At 36.7% G+C, this 24,696-nt stretch overlaps 1 protein-coding gene across 4 annotated transcripts in view; it reads right to left on the minus strand.

Annotated features, from left to right (window-relative positions):
* The window catches only part of BACH2 (BTB domain and CNC homolog 2), a 400,583-nt gene that overhangs the window by 336,319 nt on the left and 39,568 nt on the right, over window positions 1-24,696 (minus strand). For 3 of the 4 annotated variants that reach the window (XM_072642836.1, XM_072642834.1, XM_072642837.1), the window contains one exon: window positions 1-24,696. This exon is cut by the window's right edge and continues 14,250 nt beyond it. The exons of the other annotated variant lie outside the window; for it this stretch is intronic. The gene's annotated coding sequence lies outside the window, so the exon portion shown is untranslated. 4 annotated transcript variants of the gene reach the window in all.

Here is a 24,696-nt window from a genome sequence, read left to right on the forward strand (position 1 = left end):
CTCTGAAAGACTTCAGGAGTGATGAATATAATGATGGACCACAACCTGAAAAGGCAAAGAGGATATTTATAAAGCACCTACTATGTGCCAGGCACTGTGCTAAGAGCTTCACAAATATCTCACTTGATCATTCTCGTGATGAAAATATGCCACCTATCTCCTCATTGAGGGTAATAGACTCAGGAATGCACACTGAAACATACATACACACACACACACACACACACACAAGATATATATCTTACATAACCAAAGCAAGAATGTGTTTTCCTTGACTATAATGGTTTATAGTGGGGGGTTTCTTTCTTGCTTTCTCAATATATGGGATGGGGGGTTAGGGAGAGGAAGAAAAGATAGATCTTTGAAAAAATTAATTTAATAAAACTATAGATGGCTACTATCAAAGGTTTGGTTGGCACTGATATGACTATTGTTGTTTCCTTACAAGCATACTCAGGAAGTACAAAGTATAGGGTACCCTCCCAATGAATGTTTTCCTTTGGAGGATATGCCTAGTACTGTGTGGGGTGATAAAAGCACAAACCATGTAGCTTTTCACATGTGAACAGATAGATCTACCCACTACATAAATTATGACTATTCTCATCAATGAAGAGTACCACTTAAGGTCAACACTTTATATAAAACTAAAATTGTATAAACCTGTTTCACCCATTGTTAAACAGCTACTCCTCCACAGGCAACATTTATATGGTTACAGGTTCATAGACAGAGCTAGAACAGGTCTTAGAGGTCTCATAGTACAACCCCTTCATTTAACAGATGAGGAAACTGAGCCCCACAGAAGTTAAGTAGCACCTAAGCTCATGTAGGTAGTAAGTGACAGAGTTGGGCCTCAAACTACTCTAAACTTTGTGACATTCTTCCCATGGGCACCAAACTATATCCCAAAATAAAGGGATGCTTCATGTCTACAGTGTTTAAGATAAGAAAGGATAACTGAGACAGGCAAAGCCTAATTTCTAATTTCTACTAAGCCTTACCCTTACTAAAATGAATTTGTCTGGGAGGTGGGCTTGTCATTACTTGGGTTTTATTTTTTAACAGACATTAGTGTTGATATTTAAATGCTTTGGAAAGTAATGATAAGCCTGAGGGGTGTAGGTACCTAAGCAATGTTGTATTCTCCTCGATTCCAGAGACCTCGACCAGCCTGCTGTAAAAACCTGGGAGGCTTGAACATAAAAAATAGGCCCTTGAATCACAGGTGGTTTATTCTTTGGCTGCAATGATTTTTTTTTATTGTTGCCCCACCCTCTTCAATTAGACATATTTCTGCTTTTTTTGATGTCTTGGTTTCTCTCCCATCACCATCTTTCATCATCTCAAAGAAAGCCATTGATTATTAGATCCTATATTTTTACCTGTATAGCATTTCACAGGCTACAAAGTACATTCACATGTATTTATTTCATTTGATGAGAAGCTGTCATCAGTGGGCTCTCCAGTATATGTCAATCAATCAATCAACAAGCATTTAATTAAGCAACTTCTCTGTACTGGAAGTCAGAGATATGAGTACAAAATATGAAATAAACTCTAATTACAAAGAGCTTGTTTTCTAATACAGGAGACAAATGAGTAAATACAAAATAATGGAGGTAGCTATGGTGGTGTAGTGACTTGAGCACAGGACCTGGAGTCAAGAAGATCTGAGTTCAAATTCAAGTTTAGATACCAGCTATGTGACTCTGAGCAAGTTATTTTAACCTGTTTAACTCAGTTTCCTCATCTGTAAAGTGGGGGTGATAATACCTACCTCCCAAGGTTGTGAGAATCAAATGAAATATTTGTAAAAATGTTTTGAAAACTTTAAAGCCCTCTATAAATACTAGATGTTATTAAATATAGGGTAGTTTGGGAGGGAGGGCACTAGCAATTGATGCTATCAGAAAAGACTTCAGGCAGAAACTGGTACTTGAACCACATCTTTAAAGAAGAGAAGAGCTCTATGAGGTGGAGATAAGGAGGAAATGCATTCCAGGAATGGAGGATTGGCCAATGTCACACACCATAGAGGAAAGAAGGTTATAAAGTTCCACCAGTGCCCCTCCCCAAATGGCAAAGTCCCAATTCCACAAAGGTTGGAAACTTTGGACATAGGGAATAATTACAACTAGGAGAAAGATGAAGATGATGAAAGCGTAACAGAGTCTAGCATCTTTCTATTAGGTGTCTTATGGGGATAAACTAATTTCAATTTTTCAAAGACCCTGTTTCAAAGAACTTTTCAACATGTGCTAAAGTTTTCCGTACAGAATAATTTTTTGTTTTCCTAACATTTAATTTTTTCTTTGTCACTCTACATTAAGATATCCATTGCTCTCTTAAGAAATTAATCTTGCTCACCCAAGTTCATTACTGAATCAGTCTAAAAATATAAAACAATAGATCTGTCCCTTAGTCAAAAATGCATTTCTAAGTATGAAGTCACATTAGAGATGTATCTAAGATAAATCTATAATAGTACCATATACTCCCTAGAAACAACAAAAAAGAATATTGAAAAGTGAATTTAATTCCCTGAAACTCTTGCAGAAAAATTAAGGAAAGGTGCAGGTTGGCCAGACACATTTCAATAGTGGTTACCATGGAAACAAGTTGGTAGGCTTCATTTTTGGAGTTGTGCAATTTCATAAAATATTAAATTCCACTTGTTATTTGCATACGCATACAATACCACAATTGCCAATGACCACCCGGAAATGCGTGGTAGGTCTCAAAAGCTTTTAAAGTGGTTCTATTTTATTTAACTAAAACTTACAAAGAAGAAATAAATCATTTTTAATGGATGAATTTTTAAAAAATCCTCCTCTGCTTTCCAACTGTTTCATCTGGGGAAGAAGCCAAGGTGAGCGTAATGATGGCAAAGAGCTGAGGTGCAAAGTATGAGGAGAGGAAAATAGCTTAGTCTTGCTTAAGAGAGGTTTTTATGGATGGGTTTCCAATTACGAAGATAAAAAGATAAACCATTGGTGATGATGTTATCAAGGTCAATTAAGCAGACTATAACAACTCTAGCAATTTTTTTCTAATTAAAACTGTATACCCATTTTGCATTTCTGTGAAAAGACAGCTCTTATTCACAGGATGTAAGAAACAATTACATTGTTTTTCTTCTTGGAGGCAGAGCATCTTAATATCATAAAGTGTATAGCTCATCAGGTTCTGCCTCCTTTTTCTTACCACTATTTAATAGTATACTTCTTTTTGCCAGGCTTGCAACCCTAAAAGGACATGCTGCACTTTCAGTTTTGAAAATTAAGAAAAAGCATCTATTTCACCACAGAACTAGAAATGCAAAAGCTCAGCAAGAGTGGACTAGCTTACTCAAATACTTTCCTTACAGTGTAAGGAAAAGCAAGTTGCTACACTAAATTGTTTTCTAGCTGATAAGATGGGATCGGTATTTGGTGCTCTTTGTTAATGCGCTGCCTTAGAAGCAGATTTACCCCCACAAGAATACACCCTTGAAAAGCAAAATTATTAATTTACCTGTCACCTAAGATGATCACCGACCATTAAACCCAGATATTGGGAGTTGAGGTTGGTAGATTTTGTGTTCCAATGCTTGGTAGCCACCTGGCATGAAACCAAGAACCACAATCCTATTATGAGGTCTTGAGCTTAGTCCAGCAGTCCTAACTTCCCAGACACGAGAATTCAGGGTAGTAAAACACATTAACTGTTGGGAGGAGATTATGAACTTCCAGTTAGAAGGTCAAGCAAGGAAGAAAACAGGGGAAAGACCAACTGACAATTCCATGGGGGGAGTGGGGGGGGGGGGGGGCTAAGCTTTCATATTGACCAGGTCCTAATTCTACCATTTTGTCAAGGCCTGTATGAGAGATCAAAAAACAATTCCCAGAGAGCCATTATATGAGGACTGGTCAAATGTTGGCATGAATTTCACAAAAGCAGAGAAAAATTGACATCAGTGTAACAAACCTCCACCCCATTACTTTCCATCTGTTCATGCCCTCCTCTTCGTTGGAGGCCCATGTCAAAGCTGACCTCTTCTAGGAAGCCTCTCTGACCACCCTCTCCCCCACTTTCCAGGTGGAAGGAAAGTCTTCCTCCTTAAATTTCTCAAAGCCTTTGGTCCTCATTCAACATTATACTTAGTCTCACTTTTCCTTATGGCATAGTTATCTGAATATCTGTTCTTCCTTCCACTTCCCTCTCTTTCCTGCCCTTCCCCCTATCATTGGATTTCAAACTTCTGGAGAACAAGGACTTGTGTCATATTAGGGGGAACTCATCAAATTCTTCTAGAATCTACATTAATCTAAAATCTATACTACATATTTTTGAAATCCCAGAGCCTTTCATATAATAGGCATTTAATAGAATCATGAATTTATAGCTGTAAGAGACCTTAGAGGCAATTAAATCCAACCTTTCTCATTTTACACCTGAGGAAACTAAGGCACAAAGAGATTAAGTGACTTGCCTGGGGTCAAAATGGCTTGTATTTGAGGCAGGATTTGCACTCAGATATTCCTAATTCCAAGGTCAGTACTCTACACATTCCATCACCTGGCTGCTTATTGAACGGAATAATTCCCAAGGACTCATTTCAGACTCTGTCTCCAAGTACAAAGAACATGCCAAATTTGTTTTATAGGCCCCAGATATGGTCTAACTTTCTAAAATTTCAGATTCAGTTAATTAATAGGTCAAAAGTCATATCAATTTAGCCAATTAACAGCTTGGGGAAAATGTTATAGAAAACAGTATCAGAAAGCCACGTATGCTGTCGTGGCTGCGCCTAATCCTAGTTCCCCCTTTACTTTATCTGTGATCTTGAGACACCAGTCTCTTTGCTCTTTCTGGAACAAGGGACTCCATCTCCAGACTCCGGGAATTTTCACTAGCTGTTCCCCATATCTGGAATGCTTCTTCCTCTTCATCTCCAAGTCTCTCAGTTTCCTTTAAGTTCCAGATAAAACCCCACCTACCAGAGGGAGCTTTTGCTGATTCCCTTTAATTCTAGGGCCTTTCTTCAGTGATTGTCTCAATTTATTCTGTGTATATCTTGTTTTGTACATAGTTCTTTGCATGCTGTCTCCCCAAGAGACTGTGAGTTCCTGGAGAGCAGGGACTTTCTTTGGATCTCCAGACCTTGGCACAAAGTAGGTGCTTAAAAAATGTTTACTTACAATTTAGCTCCCTAAGAAATGGATATTTGTAAAGTCATTAAAAATCATTTTAACACAGATAAAAAGAGAGCCAAAATTCAAAGAGGTAAACAACTGAGGCAGCTAGGTGATAAAGTGGAGAGGGTGTTGGGTCTAGAGTTAGGAAGACCTGACTTCAGACTTACTAGGTATGTAGCTATAGGCAAATAACTTAATCTGTTTGCCTCAGTTTTTCAGGGATGGTAACAGTGCCTCTCATGTGGTTGCTGCAAGGGCCAATTCAGATAACATTTGTAAAGCATTTAGTCCAGTGCCTGGTACATAACAGGCACTACATAAATGCTTACTTCCTTCCCTTTCCCTCCATTTCCCTGCTTTAAAATTTTAATTTTTTAAAACAAATTTTAAGTTTTTTCAATGATGCAGATCATAACACATCCATACTTGCACAGCTCTTGGCCATATCTTTTGCAGTTACCTGGAGGGGATCATTAATAACTTACAGGCTTCCCCACCACCCATCACCATGCTCCCTTCCTATATCATCACAGGATCCTAGATTTGTATCTGGAAGAAACCTCAGAGAAACTTTAACAGCTTCATTTTATAGATGAGGAAAATGAGATCTAAGGAGGCTTAATGATTTGTCCAAGGTCATAAAAGTTGTTTTTCAGTCATTTCAGTCATGTCCAACCCTTTGTGACCCCATTTGAGGTTTTCTTGGCCAAGATGCTGGAATGGTTTGCCATTTCCTTCTCTAATTCATTTGAAAGATGAGGAACTGAGGCAAACAGGGTTAAGTGACTTGCCCAGGGTCATACAGCTAGTAAGTGTCTGAGCCAGATTTGAACTTAAAAAGATGAGTCTTCCTGAGTGCAGGCCCAGCTCTCTATCTACTGCGCCACCTAGCTGCCCTGTCACAGTAGTAGTAAGCATCAGAGATGATATTTGAACCTAGGAGCTCCAACCCTAAAGCCAGTGCGGTCTTTCCACTGTTATCAGTTTCCAAATGCCAAAAGAATGCGACCAAACTTTAACATCAACCCCAGCTAACCAGCTAAGCATAATTACAATGACTAACCTGTGTCCTCTCTCCAAAAAAGTCACCACTACAAAAAAATTGTCCTCAAATTATGTATTTCTTTAAAAAATTCTTAAATGTTTGATGTATTTTTTTACATCACTATAGTTTCCCTCAGTATCCCTTTCCCTCCCCTTCCCAGAAAGCTATTCCATATATCAAATAATATTTTTAAGACAAAAAGAGGGAAAATTCAGTATAAACGATCAATGCAATACATTAAAAATCATTCTAATTCCAAACCTAAATTCCAAACCTTAAAAATAAATATATTTTGATTATCTACATCTCTCTTCTGGCTCATCATCAGAAAAGGACAAGGAATATGGAGAAGAAGGGAAGAAGGGAAGGGGGGGGGAGGAACACTATCCTCTGTAGGATCCTACTGTTCTAGAGAGTTGGAGTCAGTTGCTCATGGCAACAGCCACATCAGACTACATTTTCAGCTCTGGAATCCATCTGCCTAGTGGCAATGGGAGCATCTAACAGGACCTGGGATGGAAAGAATGCTGATTATTCAGGTATACTTAGTACAATTCTCTCACAGTTCTTCATTGGTTGCCTAAGGCCAGCTACATAACTAACTGGAGAGTAGTCTTTCTTAAAATGTTTTCAAGCAATAGATATATAAACCTGAAACAAAAATAAAACTTTACCCATAGTTAGTTATAACTGATATGATTTAACAACCTTAATTTCATGTGAAAACTGAGGGAATTAAGTGGTAAAAGAAAAAAAAAAACCCAATACCAAAAACAAAAAAAAACTCCAACCTCATATGATAGTTTTACCCAGGGGATTTTTGCTGTTTGCTTTTGGGCTTTTTCACTATTTTTTAAAACAAAAAACTAATAATTACTAGGAATTCTTATTTTGAAGAAAAAAAAAACACTTGCCAGATATAGCCTCAGAATTTATACTTTGAAATATCCAAGTTCTCATCTAAATAGTGTACAATTTTAAAAATCTACTTAAAAGGAACAATTAAAATTTAGTCTGTGTCTACATTCTACACTGAGTAAAGTTTCTAAATAACATATCCTGAATGTAGTCAAAAGACTGGAATATTTTTTCCTGTTTTCATGTATTCAAATAACCAGTTTGAATTTTTCACTTTTAACAGGGCAGACAAGGCCTGAAACTACTCTTCAAATTTTTGAAAAAATGTTAAGTGATAAGATAGTGCTGAATTTGCTGAGGTTTTTTGCATCACAAAATTTGTGTACTGGTAACTAGAATGAAAACATCAACTTTCTTGAAATTGAAATAATCTCCTGTCCAGTACATACAGTCCATGTACATGTGCCTTTTATCCCCTCCAAGTTATTTTAAGAAATTACTGTTTAACAAAAAAAAAAAAATGAAAGTTACCTTTCTGTATTATCTAAATCATGGACATTGTTTTTTCTTCTTTCTATTGGCTAAACACCAAGAATGATGCAACATGCATCTGAAATATTTGCTAAGGGCTAAAAGAACTCATATTTTCTAGATACACTAAAAAGGCCTCATTCAGTTTAGACTTACACATGAAATAGCAGAAGAGGCCTGCTTAAAAATAATTCTGTTTTACAGGTTTAAAAATTCAATTCAATTTAGCAAACATTTAGGGAATGTTTACAACACGAGATACCATACTTGGTACTGTTTTATTAATTTTACATGTATCAGTGACATCTTTTAAATGCTCCTCTGTTAAACATGTGTATACTAGTAGTAGGCTAAAAAGATATTTCCATAATAGATGTCCTGCTTTACTGAACAGATAAGAATAATTTGTAAAGAACTTATCAAAGTATCAGCCCCTCGCTTACATCATTACATTTAAAAATTTTTAATGGGTATTTCTAAATTGCCTGCAAGCAATTTGATCTCTTCAAATAGATAATTTTCTTTTTTATCTTGTTTACACTATTCTTTTGCTTTATTTCTTCATATTATAGAAAAATGAACCCCAGCCCTGGCTTTAATCTCATTAGCACACACTCCAAATTACCCAAGTTTATTTATGAAGTTTCACAGCACAGACATGCACCAGCATAAGGTCACCCTAACCAATGCTGTTTTACAATGATATGTTAACACATCATTACCATGTAGCACTAGAAAACAGAAAAGTCTTTATGTAAAATGGCAGTTGATCTCTAGAGATGCAAATTCCCTCCACCCTCTAATTGGTGGATAGCAGAAAACGGCCTACCTATGATTCTTTAATATTTAAGCTAATCAGAAAATAGTTGCTGAGGCCTAGGGCAGTGAATCACAAAGGACGCTAACTTTTACGGTTTAGCCTCCTCTCCTACTTTTCTCCCCCAAACCCTCCTCATGTGGCCCTCTCTGACTAGTGGGAGCTGGGGGGAAATGGCTTCTTGTTCAAGTGATTATAGTGAGCACTGGGAGAAGGAAGAAGGTGTTCAGATGGCTGGCAAAACATCAGAACAACCCGCTTGTCCCCTGCCCGCATTGCTTTGTACCCAATAGAAGCCGAAGGCATGTTTTAACAAATGGCATTGCACTTGCCCTCCCTGACAGGTAAGAAATCTGAGGATCCAAGGAGGGAGAAGGTGGAAGACAGAAGGGGGAGTCAATGTTACCATTATAAAGATTACATTGTCTCCAGTCTCGGAAAGACCTAATTTAAGCTTTTATAGTCTACGTTTTGGCAGCCAAGAAACCTACTTCACATTTATAACAGAGTTTCTCTGGAATTAAGTTCCCCTTGAAACATTGTTTCACCCAACATCTTGTTTAAATGGAACCAATTAACTACATTAGGTGAAAGTATAACTGAGCTATTTTTTTTCTTTTTTGGCAGTGCAGGGGTTGGTAGGGGAGGGTCGAAGAGAGAACAGAATAGGGAGAGGACACAAAAACTTCAGGGGACTTATCTTCCAGAACATGTGCCAAGTGTCAGACTAGCAAATGACTAGCAATGGCTATGTGACTGAGGACAAGCAGATGAGGTGGATGAGAACTAGACAAATTAGCAGACTAAGAGAAGAAAGGAAAAGATGGAGGAAATTAAGTTGTAGCTAGAGGAGTAGCAGAGGCTGAATCCTGAACAGCTGGGCTATAAAGAAACTGAATGACTCTCCACAGTGACATTAGCCAGAATGTCTCAGTTCATTAGCCAGACTGCGCTCTATGCTCTTTCCCTTCTTCATTCTGCAGATTAAATGCCTACTATGCGTAAAAGACTCTGTACCAGGCACTGGGGAAGACACAAAGATAAGTTATAGACCTAGCTAGAGATGTAAATAGCAAGTCCAGTGCTTGGGGCAAGCTGTACGAATCTGGGAAAGAATCAAAAAAGGAACTACTATTGAATGAACTTTTAAAGACCGGCCTTAAATCCCACCTTCTACAGTAGTCTCTTCCTACCTTCCAGTCCCTGGAATACCTCCCTTTAGCCCCAAATAGTGCCTTCTCTCTAATACTATCTTCCATTGGTACACTATTTCTTTAACGTACTGTTATTTGCACATTGTCTCCATTAGAATGTAAACTTCTTGAAGGCATGGAACATGTTTTTGCCTTTCCTTGTATCTCCACTGATTACCATGATGATTGGCACATAGTAACCAAACACGCAATAAAGACTTGAGTAAAACAAATTCATCAGAGGGAAGAGAAATGTTGAGGAGAGAATTCAGACCCTTGGAAAACAGCCACCATAGCCAGAGAACTTCAAACGCTGCAAGGTAACTACTGTGGAAACCACTGCCAGGGGTGAAGGAGGCAAGAGTTGGGATGAGAGGACAGGCCAGAAAGAGGTTCACATGAGATGTGATCAGGTATGTTCACTGGAGCTAAGATGTAATGCCATCTGATTAACTTCCTAGTCTTAACTACCAGATCTTTGCTAGTCAGGTGCTAAGTTCAACATTGCTACTACCTGAGGAAGCAGTACAAAAGCTTTGAAAACACTCTAAATTTCATCCTCTTTAAGCCAAAGTTCAGACTGTTCCACCTCAAGTTTCTGGTCCCTACAAAAAAAAAAAAAAAGCTTACCATACCAAAAGCAATTTTAACAGCCTTGTTTATCATACAAAAGGTCTAATTTAATTCTTAATTCTAATTTAATCCACTTATCAACTGTGTACAATAGACTTGAAATTATGGCAAATTAGTGTGTTTTTTCATTACCTTGATGTGCATAAATGGAAGATGATCAGCTTTTAAAGAAGATGCTAAAAAAATTTTAATGCAATTTTTCTACTGTGGTTAATAACAGAAAGACTTTCTTTTTTTTAAATCCAACGTGAAGTTTATCCTTCAATTTCAGTTCAGAATGCTTCAGGACAAGCTACAGCAAGCTTCTCTAGAAAGGATGAAATTGATTCTTTTAATGTCAATTCCCCCTCTCCCCCCCAATTCCTCCTTGATTGAGTGGATCTGGATCATACTGCAAAGGATATATCCTATTAAGACAAAATAAGAACACATTTTCTTTTAAAATGCTAACAAGGAAAAAACCCAAGTTTTATTCTTTATAGGAACACTCTAACTTTTTATAAAAGTTATATAATAACACTGATTAACATAAAACAAACTAGAGTGTGGTTATTTATTTATTTTATTGCTGTTGTTATAGATGGATTAGACCACTAGGCCTGGAGTCAGCATGACCTGAGTTCAAATGTGACCTTGGACACTTACTAGCTGTGTGACCCTGGGCAAGTCACTTAACCTCTGTTTCCTTCAGTTTCCTCTTCTATAAAATGGGGATAGTAATAGCATCAAACTTCTAGGATAGTTGTGAGGATTAAATGAGATAATAATTGTAAAGCACTTAGCACAGTGCCTACCACATAGTAAATGCCACATAATTGTTAGCTATTATTATTAAGTAGCCAACTCCCTGGTCTTCAAATGTAGTTTGATACATAAAATGTGAATTTGCCTCACAAGTCTCAGGAACAATATATCTACTGAGAAAGTAATGGCCTACCACTGTTCTAATATTCAATGCGAAATTAAAATTAAAATTCAATCAGGAAAAATCAGAATATGCACCAAAAATGACTAAAATTCGGAAGATGGAAGTGTTGAAAGGCACATGCACATACATTTCCTTAAAGGTCTCGTCATTTCATCACTCATTAAATGTTAGCTCTGCCTACAGAAACTTGTCAACTTAGGATGCCTGGTAGCAATCAAGTTCTCAATGTCACAAATCTGAAAAATGTCTTAAATGCCAGATCACTGTAAAAACGAGTTCTTTGTTACATAAGTAAGAAACCCAGGGCTGAGAGTATAATATATTTACACAAATCACTAAATTTTAGGCTATACACACACACACGTATATGTCTCCATATATACACTGCCTGCTTTGATGACACTGTTACAGGAACATTTTAAATGGTCTTACATGTCACTTATAGTATTTATGTACCTGATAGTTTACTGACACCAAAACCAGTATAATTAATTAAGGCCATTACTGATTGTTCTGGAAATGATGTGAAAAAAAAAATTTTTGATGTTGAATATGGGTGGGCCCATTTAAAATATGTATATCCACATAAGCTATCTAAATGCAAACTGCAGGGACTAAGGGAACCTAGAGAAGGATTCTAGCTGTGTGCTTGCTTCTTTCCCTACCAATCTCCAAGAAGAGAATTAGGCTAGAATTAAGCCTATCTCTACATCCCCACCCCCACCTCTTTAATATTGTTAGTCTAGGGGTATCAGTTTGGTTCAGAACAAAAGCCTCTTCCCTGTTCACTAGCCCTTAACTATCTGGGCAGCTAAGTGGTGCAGTGGATAGAGCACCAGTGCAGGAGTCAGGAGGACCTGGGCTCAAATCTCACCTCAGACACTTGACACTCACTAGCTGTGTGACCTTGGGCAAGTCACTTAACCTCAATTGCCTCATCCTGGGTCATCTCCAGTCATCCTGATGAATATCTGGTCACTGGATTCAGATGGCCCTGGAGGAGAAGTGAGGCTGGTGACCTTGCACATCCCTCCCTCACTCAAAAAAGCAAAGTCACATGCAAAGTCATGTCATTATTTCTCTGATGGTATGGTCTTCTTTGGCAACAAAGGACGAACACATAGCCCTTAGCTAACTTAATTCCTTTCCACTAAATGCTGGTTACATAAAAGACCATCACAAATTATGGCTAGTGAGTAAACTCATTTATCAGAGAAACTGGAGAAGTTCTACAAATTAGAATATACCAAAAAGGACACAAGAGTGAATTAATTCTTTACTAAAGCAAGATCTTAACTCAAGCCAAAAGAAAAACCTTCATCTTACCGTGGGGAAATTCTCTCTTCAAAGTTTTAGGGAAGCAAGTTGGAAATCTGGGAAATATCAAAACACCAGCTTACCCTCCACATGTACAACTTCCAAAGTCTTTTTCCATGTCTGCTAAAGAATGTCTAGAACTAAACTAGCTTTCAAAGCAACTCCACCCTTTATCCAGGTATTCAGCATCATGTTCACTAAGCAATTTTGCCCTCCTCTTTCTCTTTAAGTTGCTCTGCAGACTCTCTACCATGCCCCATAGAAACCTCTTCTTCCAGGGACTGCTTTCTCCAGCCCTGGAATTCATACACTGGAAGTACTCTCCCCACTTTGGCCTCTCCTTCTGATTGGATGGTTTCTCTCAGAACCTTTATTTGAGGAGGATGCCCAGGACAGTTATGTCTCATTCTTCTTCAGGTTGCTCTCTGGACTTTCCCTATTCTACCCCCCAAAGCCAGCCTCCACCCCTTTTCTGCTCCATTTTATGTATTATCTTCCTTCATTAGAATGTACACTCCTTTTGCTGTGCGTGCTTATGTTTGTTATGTTAAATTCCCAAAATTTAACACAGTGCCTGGTACACAGTAAGTGCTTAATAAATGCTTGTTGACTGTCCAACTTATCTATAAATGTATGCAGCAGAAAGCAAAATGCCCAGACTTGAGTAAAAGCCCTGTTACATTCAGAACCTTCAGTTATCTCTCTCAAAGTACATCAAAATGTAATCTATAGAGTATTTGGGAATTTAGTGTGAACCTTCTATGTCAGATTTTTTAATCTCAGTACTTGGTTCTCCTGAAAAGATTACAAATCATTAAAAATTAAGCATGCCTTCTTTAACCTGCCTTTGAGAAGATGTCTAGATCAGTCACTAAAGAAGAATAAGGGGAAAGGTGAGAAGTCAGAGAGACTCATTTCTTTCTTCTTGGGATCTATGCCATGAGATTGCCGTATATTTGAGATCATTTCCTAAGGAGGTCATTTTAGTACTCCATTAAGTTACCACCCTTAGATTGGGGTGTCCTCTATGGTGAAAACTAGCATAGTTATATTACATATCTTTTGAGACTTAACAAGTGATAGGTTTTTTAAAACTACAATAATGTCTGTCACATGACAACCATGTCATTGATGACATAAGACATGACCTAACTAGATATTTAGGAGACTTATCAATTAGCTTTTACAATGCACACTGAGATTTTTTCAGCCAAAGGTCATTGAATAATTGCAGTTTAAAAAAAAGGATGAGAAAAATCACAGCATCTCCAAGAGACGACAAGTGTAAAATTACTGTTTGGGTCTAAATTTTTTTTTTAGAGTTTTGAATATTCTGAAACTACAAAAAGTAGATATAAACAAATCAATAACAAGAAATTACAGCTGAAACTCTACAGAAATAAATGAGGCATCTGTTTCTTTTTAGGTATATTACTTTAGGACAAATATACAGCTTGTTAAATTTTTTACACATTGTTCATTTATCCAATTCAATTTCCCTATCTAGAAATATAATGTAAATTGTTAGTGGCAAAAAAAAGGCTTATGGTCCATGGGTTAATAAAATAATTCAGATTAATATACATGCTCTTTCCAAGTATGGCAATAAGGACATAAAGTATTTGTGATTATATCATGTGTGGGAACTCCTCCTCCCATGCAAATGCAACTACTCTATAACTTGGTAGTTTCAGTCCTAAGAACACACCTAGAAGTTAAGAGTCTTAGCCTGTAAGGCAGGTTCTATTATTATACTAGTGTTGTAGATAAAGAAACTGAAGCTATGGCAGCATTTGAACTCAGATCTTTCTATGTCCAAGTGCAATAGTCTGATGAAAAATTGTAACAATTCCATAAAATTGTGTACAAAAGCAGTTTGAAAATTCCTCCAGGAAGTTTCATTATAGAAGTTGGGAACACCAATAATTTGCCAAAAGTAAGCTGAGAAGTAGATTTATTCCTACTTCTGATAATAAACCAATTATTGTTACAAATTATGTTACAGTCCTGAATCTAGAAAAACACCATGGATTCTAATCTTTTATTCATGTATCCCAAAAAGGTCATAACCTTAAAAATGACCTTCATTCAAGACAGAAGCTGTTGCCCTACAGCTTATGACTCTCTTCAGAAATCACAAAACTTCTGACTGCTGTACAGGATTACTACTTAAATAAAATACAGTTTTTAAAAACAACCAAAAACTCATGGGAGCTTGTTAAAATACAATTTCTAAAAACAAAATATAAACACCTTTTACAAAAGTAAGCAACAATGAAGCCATATAAGTAAAAAGAGAGAGAGAGAGAGAGAAAAGAAACAAAAAAGAAACAAAACTAATCTAAATGAAAATGTCACAGGGTAAGAAATAAAATATTTCTTAAGTGGCAGAATTACAAAAATTCTGTATTTTCCAAAGAGTCCTGAATTTGAGTTAAATGGCCTGGGCTAAAGTTTCAACTCTGCTTCTTACTTACTGGCTGCACAACACTGGGAAAATCAGCTTCCTTACCACTCAAACAGAAATAGGGGCATTTGTACTACCTACTTCACAAAGTTTTTGTGAGGATTAAGTAAAATAAAATATGAAAAGCATTCTAGAAATCATCAAGTGCTACACAACTATTAGATAGTCAGATTACAGAATTAGAGCTCAAAGAGACCTTAGAGTCTACCTAGTGCAACCTCCTTACTTTACAGATGAGGAAACTGAGGCACTGAAAAGTGAACTGACTTGCCCAAGACCACACAAGTAAGTCTGTTACAGAACTGGGATTCTGAATCTAGATTATCCCACTCTAAATCAAGCACTCTTTCCTCTATTCTACACCACAATGCCTTCCATTCCTGTCATTATCATCAAAGAGAAACATTTCCTCCTCCTTGTCCTCTTTCTAACCTCAGGTGACATTCAGCTAGCTGAGGAGTCTCTTTAAAAAGATGAAAAATGAGCTGATAGTCATGTTCAATGGAAAGAATGCATCCCACTGATGAAGACAAATGGTGATAAATGTCCCAAGCCTCTGATTTTTAAAAGAAAGGAAAACATGAGTCATGTGCACCCTAATGGAAAAGCAGATTTGATGGGTTAATATAATTAAAGAATCAAGAGTGTTTCATGCCTAATGCTACCCCTGCCCAAAAGGATGCTAGGAAGCACAAGTTACCTTCTCTGTCTCAATTTCCCTTTCACAAAGAAAGAATACAAGCATGCCCAACAAATTTGACCTTTAAAAAGCATGTAGTATTGGGTACAGGAATCATCCTCAATATCATCTTCTTCTTTGCTGATACTTTAAGGAAGGCTTCTCCGTAGTTTTTACTCTCAAACTTCTGTCTTACCTTGGATAATGCTGGAACCTTTTAAAAAATTTTCATATGTTAACACATTCAATCTTAAAAACACAAAACCTATCACACAGCATATTATTCACATACAATAATATGCCCATATTTTTTAACTAATGAGGAAATGGATGGTCATAGAAATTAAATGACTTGTCTTATATTAAGCAGTGCCTGCGTGAATAAAAAACATGGACCAGGTCTTGTGACTTTTTTCCCTAATCAACATTGGTTGCTGCTTTCCAAACAGTTATCTCCTTAAGTGCATTTAGTAAAAGTCAATTTAGAAAAAAAAATTGAAACAATTTTTTTCAGGGACCTGACTTCTCTGTAAAGTAAAACAGTTAATTTCAAACAATAACCTAAAAACGGTACCATGGAAATACATGAGTGCATAAATACATATGTGTACGTATACATGTACAGACATATATGTATACACACACACACACACTACAAAGAACTAAAGTGGTGTAAAGAGTAGAGGTGCTGGAGTCAGAAACACCTGTGTTCGAATCTTGCCCTCTGACACTTAACTAGCTGTTTGATCTTGGTCAAGATTAACACTCTTTCTGAGCCTTGGTTTCTCCATCTGCAAAATGAGAATAGTAAATGTATCTACTTAAAAGATTATGGTGACGACTAGAAGAGAAGTGAAGTGCTTTCAAATCTTTAAACACTATATAAATGCGAGCTATTATTACAGGGGTTTTTCTGGTATTACAAATGTGTCTTCAGCCTGGATTGGTCATGCTGAGATGGCTCTGCTTCCACAGGACTGACACAGAAGCCTGGAGCCTAATGAAGAGCTCAGCAGCAAGCTCCTTTTAGATGGTGCCCCTTCTCAGTCATCTAGTCTCCTTAATGGAGTTTCTCTCCTCCATCCCTCCTCACCTCCAGTCTGTTGCCAATCTCTTTCCCTTAGCTCCTAGTGCTACTTCTAGGCCCTTTATTTCATAAAAACGTATATTCCAGATGATTATTTTAAAAAACCCAAGTCAGATCAAAAATTCAAAGCACTGATTCATAGAGTGTTATCCACCTAGGGAGTCTCTAATATAGTAAAATAGGGGTCTCTCCTTTTCAACATTTTCAATAATGACTTGAATGAAGGTGAAAAAAGGTAAACTAAACAAAGTACAGATGACACAAAATTGGGAGTGATATCAATCCAATGAGTGATAGAATCAGAATTCATAAATAACCCAAAAGGTCATTGTGGGTTCCAAATATGTGTTCATTGAGTTTCACAATCTTAAGGCACTTAGGGAACTCATGAGAGACAGCATAGTATGGTGGAAAGAATAAAGGATTTGTGGACTAGACCATCTCTATGGTCCCTTCCAAAACTAGAGCTATAATCCTACAGTATTACCTTACCTAATTTCCTCATTTTATAGAATAAGTCCACTACTAAGGTTTAAAAAAATCTCTAGACGTTAGGCAAATTTTTAAGATTTACCTATTAAGTTATAAATCTACTAAGTTTATAGACCAATTTTGACACCCATGAAATCATAACCTTGACTTACTGACAAATATATAATATATGTGCATTGTAAATAAAATGCTTTGATGATAGATAATTCTATAATAACCTAAAATAAAAGATTCTAATACTTGGAAGTAAAAAAGATTATTTCCCCTTTATTCCCCTTGTTACTGTCCTTTTTTTTATTCTTTATTTCCCTTTTAAAGAAGCTGAATCTCGTTAGGTTCTACAGTCTAATCTGTTGCCCCTTGACTATTATTCCTCCTAAAAACTGAACAAAACTGCTTTGAGCTGCCATTTTCTGAGTAATAATATTATTTTTCTAAAAACAATTTTTAAAAAATAGATGGTTTAGTTTCTTTTGAAACAAAGACATTACTGCAACTGTAAATATTTTTAGCTCTTAGTAGTTTTCATCCAGAAGCTTGGATGAGAATAATACAAAAACATTTAAAAATAGCCACCCAGTATTCTAAAAGCCATTAAATATTTCAGCACATACCCAGCACCTGCTTGACTCTTTTTAATCAACATTATTTGCTACTCATAAAAAAAGAAAATGCTTTCAGTTTTATTTTTTCCTCTTAAAAACCAAAAGCTTCTTTGGTGCTTTTTGGCTGAACTCTGTTTCCCTAACTTAGAAGAGACAACCTGGACTAGTCATGGGTATCTAATGAAGATGCCAATTTCCTCTTAGGAAAATAAATCACATGGGATATGAGTGGGGGAAATCCACTAGTTTGCTGATATTGGCTTCTGCAATATCTGTTAGCATTTTAACTGCATTTTTTTCATCAAAAAAAGAAAGAAAAAAGAGAAAACAAAATAAAATGAAAGAAAAGGAAAGGAAAGACCAGGAAAATTGAGTTGCCAAAAACTATCATTATGTGGGATAAAGCCATTCAGCATACATTTTTGCCTTCCTGTATAAACATTTATGCCAAAGGCCATGCTTTTAGAGAGAGAGTGTGGTACAGTTGAAATATCAACATCTCACTGAATGGAGTTAAAATCCAATGGGTTTATATTCTGTTCCCAACAGCGAGTTCCAGATCTATGAATTAAAGAATAAGGAAACATACAAACATACATATATACATATAATATATATAATACACACAGACACACACACACACACACACACACACACACACACACACACACATATATATATTCTGACTGGATGAGTAAATTGTGTAATGGATGGAGAATGTTGGACCTCAAGTCAGGAAAATGTGAGTTCAAATTCTGCCATGTATGCATAACCCTGGGCAAGTCAACCTCTTCTTAGTTTGCAAAATGGGGATAATAATAGCATCTACCTTAGAGAGTTTCATTAAATGAGATACAATAAGTAAAGCATTTTGCAAACTGGAAAATGCTAACTATTGCTAAATTTGCTAATTGTTATTTTTTTAAGGATCTCAATCAGTTGGCATGTTGGGAAAAAAATTTGATAAAGTATTTGTTATGGTCAGATATAAACTTGTAGTCACACAATCTTAGGGCTTAAAGAGTCCGTATAGCTCACCTATTCTAAATCTAAAACTTAGGCCCTGGACATTGGTTAAAAATTTTGCTATCAGCATAAGAATTAAAAGAGTTGGTTCACCTGAAGCAGTCAAGATTTTCAAATACTTACAAACTCACTGTGAAGCAACAGTGTGATGTTGCTGCCACAAAATCTTAGGATACAGTAATAGTAGAAGTATTATGGTAAGAACAAAAACCAAACTTTAGTGAATACACTAAACATGGAATATTATCTTTGGTTCTCCTCATCCCATTTTAAGAGGAACACTGACAAACTTAAGACTATCTGGAGGAAGGAACCTGGTTGGTAAAGGATACAGAAACTATAGCTTGCTGTTATGATTTAATTTAAGAAACTCATTAAATATAATTTAAGAAAGGAAGAATGTTGATTGGGGAAGAAAGAAGGCTCAGAGTAGATACGATAGCTATCTTCAAGAAGAAAGAGTAAACTTAGTCTATTTCCAAAGGACTGTAAGATAACAAAGAAAGACACTTAGACTAGACCAAAGGAAAGACTTTCTAATATTAGAAGTATCCAAAGATGGAATAGGGAGGTTTTATGAAGTAGTAAGCTCTCTGTCACTGAAACTCCTCAAGCAGAAACCAGATGGGCACCTGACAGAGAGAGGTTTTTCCTTCCCTAGGTGGGAGGCTGGCCTAGATGAAAAGATTGCTTCCCATGCTGAGATTCCATAATTCTCTTTAAAAGAACAAAGTGCTGTCTTTTCTGATTTTATAAAGCACTACAGAATAGGCCTGGGGCTAAATTAACAATTTTTTCATCAGTTTCCATGACAAAAAATACTAAAAATGTTTTTTTTCTTTTTAATTCAGTTTAATTCCACAAATGCCTCCTGTTTTCAGAACATTCTGCTAAGCGATTGGGAAGATGCTAAGTCGGAAAAATAAAACAAAGTACAAAGTCTCTGCCCTCATGGAGCTTACATTATACTCTGAGAATAATAATACACAATATTACATGAAAAAATGCATTCATAAGGCACAAGATATGATAAGCAATTTCTAAGGTCCAAGAGGGAAACAAAGGAGGCTCAGGAAAAATTTGGGAGACATCTACATAAAATTATATAGATGAAGTCATGAGACTGAATGAGACTGCCTATAAAGAAACAAACAAAAAAAGAGAGGAGGTGGAGTAGAGAAAAGCACAGAAATCCAGGGAAGCTTAAAAGGGTTAAAAAAAAGATAAGGACCATGTAAATAAGTCAGGGAAGAAAAGCCAAGAGACAAGAGTCTCTGTATCTGAAGCCAAGAAAGAACACCCCATAAGCAGAAGTTAATAGCATAGTAATCTAGAAGCTTCATTACCTAGATTTTAGTTCACTAGACTTTAATATTAAAAATGGAATGAAGAAAGTATAAGTGCATAACACTTCTTATCTGTATCATATATTTGAGTTCTAGTATATTGCCTTGTATTCTATTTCATGTTTTCCCAAGTTAGACTATAAATTCCTTGAGGGCAGGGGTCATGTAACATATTTTTTCATTATTTCCTACAGCATCTAGGACAGTGTCAGGAACATCATAGGTATATGAAAAATACACGCTGAAATGAAATGAATTTGATTCTAAAACAGGAAATGAACCTTTGTCAAAGCAGAGTAGAAGTGGAAAAAAATTCTGGGGGGAAACACTGAGGAAAAATATCAATCCCAAGCTATCAAATAAATTTCCAGGGAGGTCTCTTATAGCATCATGTGAATAGGCTCTTTCCCCATTCACTTATGCAATTGTACCTTGCTGTATATAAACCACGTTACCCCAATGCTCAAAAACCTTCTGTGTTTCCCTATTTCCTTTAAGATAAAATACCAACTCCCCTGACTGATATTTTAAGCCCTTCACAATCTGACTTCAAGCAATCTTTCTAGGCTGATCATACCTCACTACCCCTCAGATCAGCTATATTCTAGTCAAACTGGCATACTTGCTGTTTCCTGTACACACTAACATTCCATCTTCCAGCACCATGGTTTTGTACAGGCTTATCCCCCATTCCTGGAATGCTCTTCCTTCTTTCACCCCCATTGCTTCCTTTAAAGTGCAGCTCAGGGGCCATTTCCTACATGAAGCCTTTCTTGATTTCTCCAGTTTTTAATAGTTCTTGACTGGCTAATTTGCTTGGTTTAAACAGAATACACAATCCTCAGCATTCATGCATTTTACTTTTGTGACTTCAACCGATTTTATTAGTAACCTCATTTTCCCTTTCCCGGGTGGCAACCACACACATTCATGGCAACGAGAAGCACGATGACTACGGGGTTTATATCCCCAAAAAGGAGTATTTAAAAGAGTGTTCATGAATTCACTCCAGAAGTGCTAAAGTAACCTTACAAATGTGCAATGAGCGAATGAAAAAAATGGAAAAGTAGATACATTTGTGAGTAAATGAGGCGGTGGTCACCCCTGCCTTCTCAATGACACTCAGGTGGCAGAGCAGCTCTACCTGTGGATGTTCTGAGCAGACAGGGGACTCACCCCAAGACATGCTTTTTTTTCTTCAGGAGCCAAAGGGAGATTCCCTTTTTTACCTCCAAGTTCTTCGGACATCTCTGCCTCTGCCCCTCCCCATCCCCTCGAGGGTTGCCTCTCCCCTTCCCTGTATTCTACAGGTTATTTCATGGTACTGTGTAAGGAAAAGTGCTTATTATCAGAATTAATGTTTTATTATAAAGGATCGTACACAGAAAAGTGTTACTTTCAGCAATCTCTGGGGAAAGATTATAGTTTTTCATGGTTGTGGGAACCTAATGCCCGTTTCCCATAGGTTCAATGTATCAATAGTCATGTTTTTGACTTTTGCCCCATTTTCTAAGAATGTTACTTCAGCAAAAGTTAAGGACTGATTATACTTATCAACATATAAATTGCTTTGCCCAAGTAGTAAATAAACTTGTGGATGACAAGGAGAGTATCCTTGAGGTCTGTGTCCCTAGCACCTAGTTTAGTGTGTAATCAGTAGTAGGTACTCAATAAATGCCTATTGTGTTGGAATAAATTAAATTATATTGGCCTTATCTCTTCTGAAGGCAAAGAAGTCTCATTCATCTGAGTGGCTTCCTAAGTCCATAGCACAGTACCTTACACAGAGCAGGTCTTTAATAAATGCCTGCTCACTGAACAAATGAAATATTCATAGAAAACAGTCAAGTACACAACCAAGTTTTCAAATACTGTCTCTGCCCCTTATTACTAATGTGGCCTTTGGAAAATAATTTAACATCCTTAGGCCTCAATTTCCTCATCTGCAAAATGAGAGACTGCATGGTCTCTGAGGGCCTTTACATCTATAATTCTATGATTCTATTTAGCCATGGGAACATATATTCAGAGTAGGGAAGGCCTTTGGAAGTCATCAAGTCTAACCCTCTCATTTTACAGATGAGAAAAATAAGACTGGAGAGTTTGTGACGTGCCTAAAGCCACACTAGGAGGAAGTGTGTAGAGCTGGGAACCCCTGACTCCAAATCCACCACTCTTTCTGGGGCATCATGACTGCCTCCAATAAGCAGCAAAAGAGAAGGAAGTAGGTGCACTAAAATACAGAATCACAGATGCTGAAACTGGAATGTTGTCTACATACAGTTCAATGGGCTTTGCCAGGATGGGTGACAGTATCCCAAGTATGTCTGTGGAGAGATGAGAAGGAGCCAGTAGTGAGTCAGAGACTGAAGACATGTGAGAGCAAGAATGGAAGGAAATGGGATCAAGGGTACAGACAGAAGCCCTAAGGCTTCTAGGAAATTAGCCCTAAGGCAGAATGAGGATACCTTCTTTTCTGTGATCTGGGCAGCTAGGTGGTATCATGGATAGAGCACTGGGCCTGCACTCAGAAAGTTCTGAGTTCAAATCCTGCCTCAGACCCTTACTAGGTGTGTGACCCTGGGCAAGTCACTTAACTTCAGTTTGCCTCAGTTCCCCCAGCTGTAAAATGGGGATGATATGAATAGCACCTACCTTGCAGAGTTGTTGTGAGGATTAAATGACATAATTGTAAAAAAAAAAAAAAAAAAGATAGCACAGTGTCTGGCACATAGTAGGGGCTGCACAAATACTTACTGACTTCCCTTCTTTTTTACCTCCTACCTCCCCCAGTAGGGTGAAGAATGAAAGAAGTAACAATACTAAGAAGTTTTGAGGAATCAAGGAGGGAAACTAAGTGAGCTTGCTCTGGATGTCCCCAATATTTCTAATAAAAAGAGGAAGCTAAATTAATATTCACTAAGTGTTAAGGCTAACTGAGATTAGGAGTCTTTCTGCATTAGTGAAGGTACAAGAGCATAACCTTGTTTAATTAAAGACATGAAAATATTTTGAACATGTTCAGTATAGTTATTAAAATTTACTTAAAAATAAAACAGCTGTCATACCAAATATTATGTACTAAATCAGATATTGGCAATGTGAATGATAATATTCATGATAAAGAAACTGCACAGTAAAAAAAAAAGTAAAGGTATATAGAAACAAAGACATCACTGCCAAATCATTTTAAAAAGCTGTTTTTGCACAACCTGCTTTTTAACACACAACAAATTCTTGTTCCAAAGTACCTTTTGCACACAGTTATGCAATACACTTTCATTTTGTCTTGCTGTTCAGTTTCTATCAAAATAAACATTTTCAAAACATCTATATTCCTTTAAAGAGGCTAAACTGCAGTTTTGTAGTAAGTTCTAAAAGGTAGGGACCAAGTTTTGAAATTAAGCTGACAAACTGCAAGTGGTTTAATGGAACTGAATGTTTATTTAACTAAAAAAATGAATTATGGGCCAGAAAATCAGGCTGAAATGGCAAGATGTTACCAGGAAAATATGGAAATCAATCATGAGCCTAGAAGTGAATATAACTAAAGAGATTTCAGTTTGGTAAATATCAACATTGCAAAAAATGACTAGTAAGCACGTCTATCTAGACAACAGTGTATCTCAATTATGTGAAAATAGTCCCTAAAAATCAAATTCAAAATTGACTATAAAAATACTAGTAAATATTTAGAGATGACTGGATGGTTGGCTCATGGGAATCCTGATTAAACAACCCCTACGCCATTACTGGTAACGAAAAAGCAATCAACCAATAGCAGAGAGCCCAGGGTAACTGGCAAGGTTATTGTAGATAAGTTTTCACTGAAGAGCTACCCATTTCTGAAGAGTCACATTTGAAGCAAGTTTGCTTTGAATGCAGAAAGGACTTACAAGAGGTAGAACGTGTATTTTACACTGTTAGGCCAGCTGCTTCTTGGACCTTTTTTCTATAGAATAAATCTATCTTCCAAACCATTATACAGAAAATAATTCAAAGATCTCTTCATTAGATCAATGGAACTATACTTTTCATCCTTATTATTTTTTTCAACAGAAACGATTCATACAATTAGAACAAGAACAATTTCCACTTTGGTCTACAAGTATTTTTACCAGGAGCAGTTTACTCAGTGTTTTCTACTCATGTTTCACATCTCAATACTATTCTTACAAGTAATGAGCATCTTGACTTCCCCAACACCAGTCACAATCTCTCTATCCATACCAATTCTCCAAAATAGACCTGGGATGTCAAAATCTTAGATGTTTCACTGTTTTTCTTTTCTTACCCCCATTTTTTTTTTAGTCTGGACCTAAAAAGATCCCTCAAAGATGGGCAGCTCTGTAAACTCTACATTGTTTTTTCATGCAGACAAAGGACACGAACTTTGGAAATAAAACACAAAACAAGAAAGCTCCAAGACATCCCTTTGTTTGGTCTCTCATAAAAGATATAAATTATGTCCTAAATAGACTTCAAGCTCATA

Source organism: Notamacropus eugenii, chromosome 2 (assembly GCF_028372415.1).
Source record: "Notamacropus eugenii isolate mMacEug1 chromosome 2, mMacEug1.pri_v2, whole genome shotgun sequence".
Lineage (NCBI taxonomy): Eukaryota > Metazoa > Chordata > Mammalia > Diprotodontia > Macropodidae > Notamacropus > Notamacropus eugenii.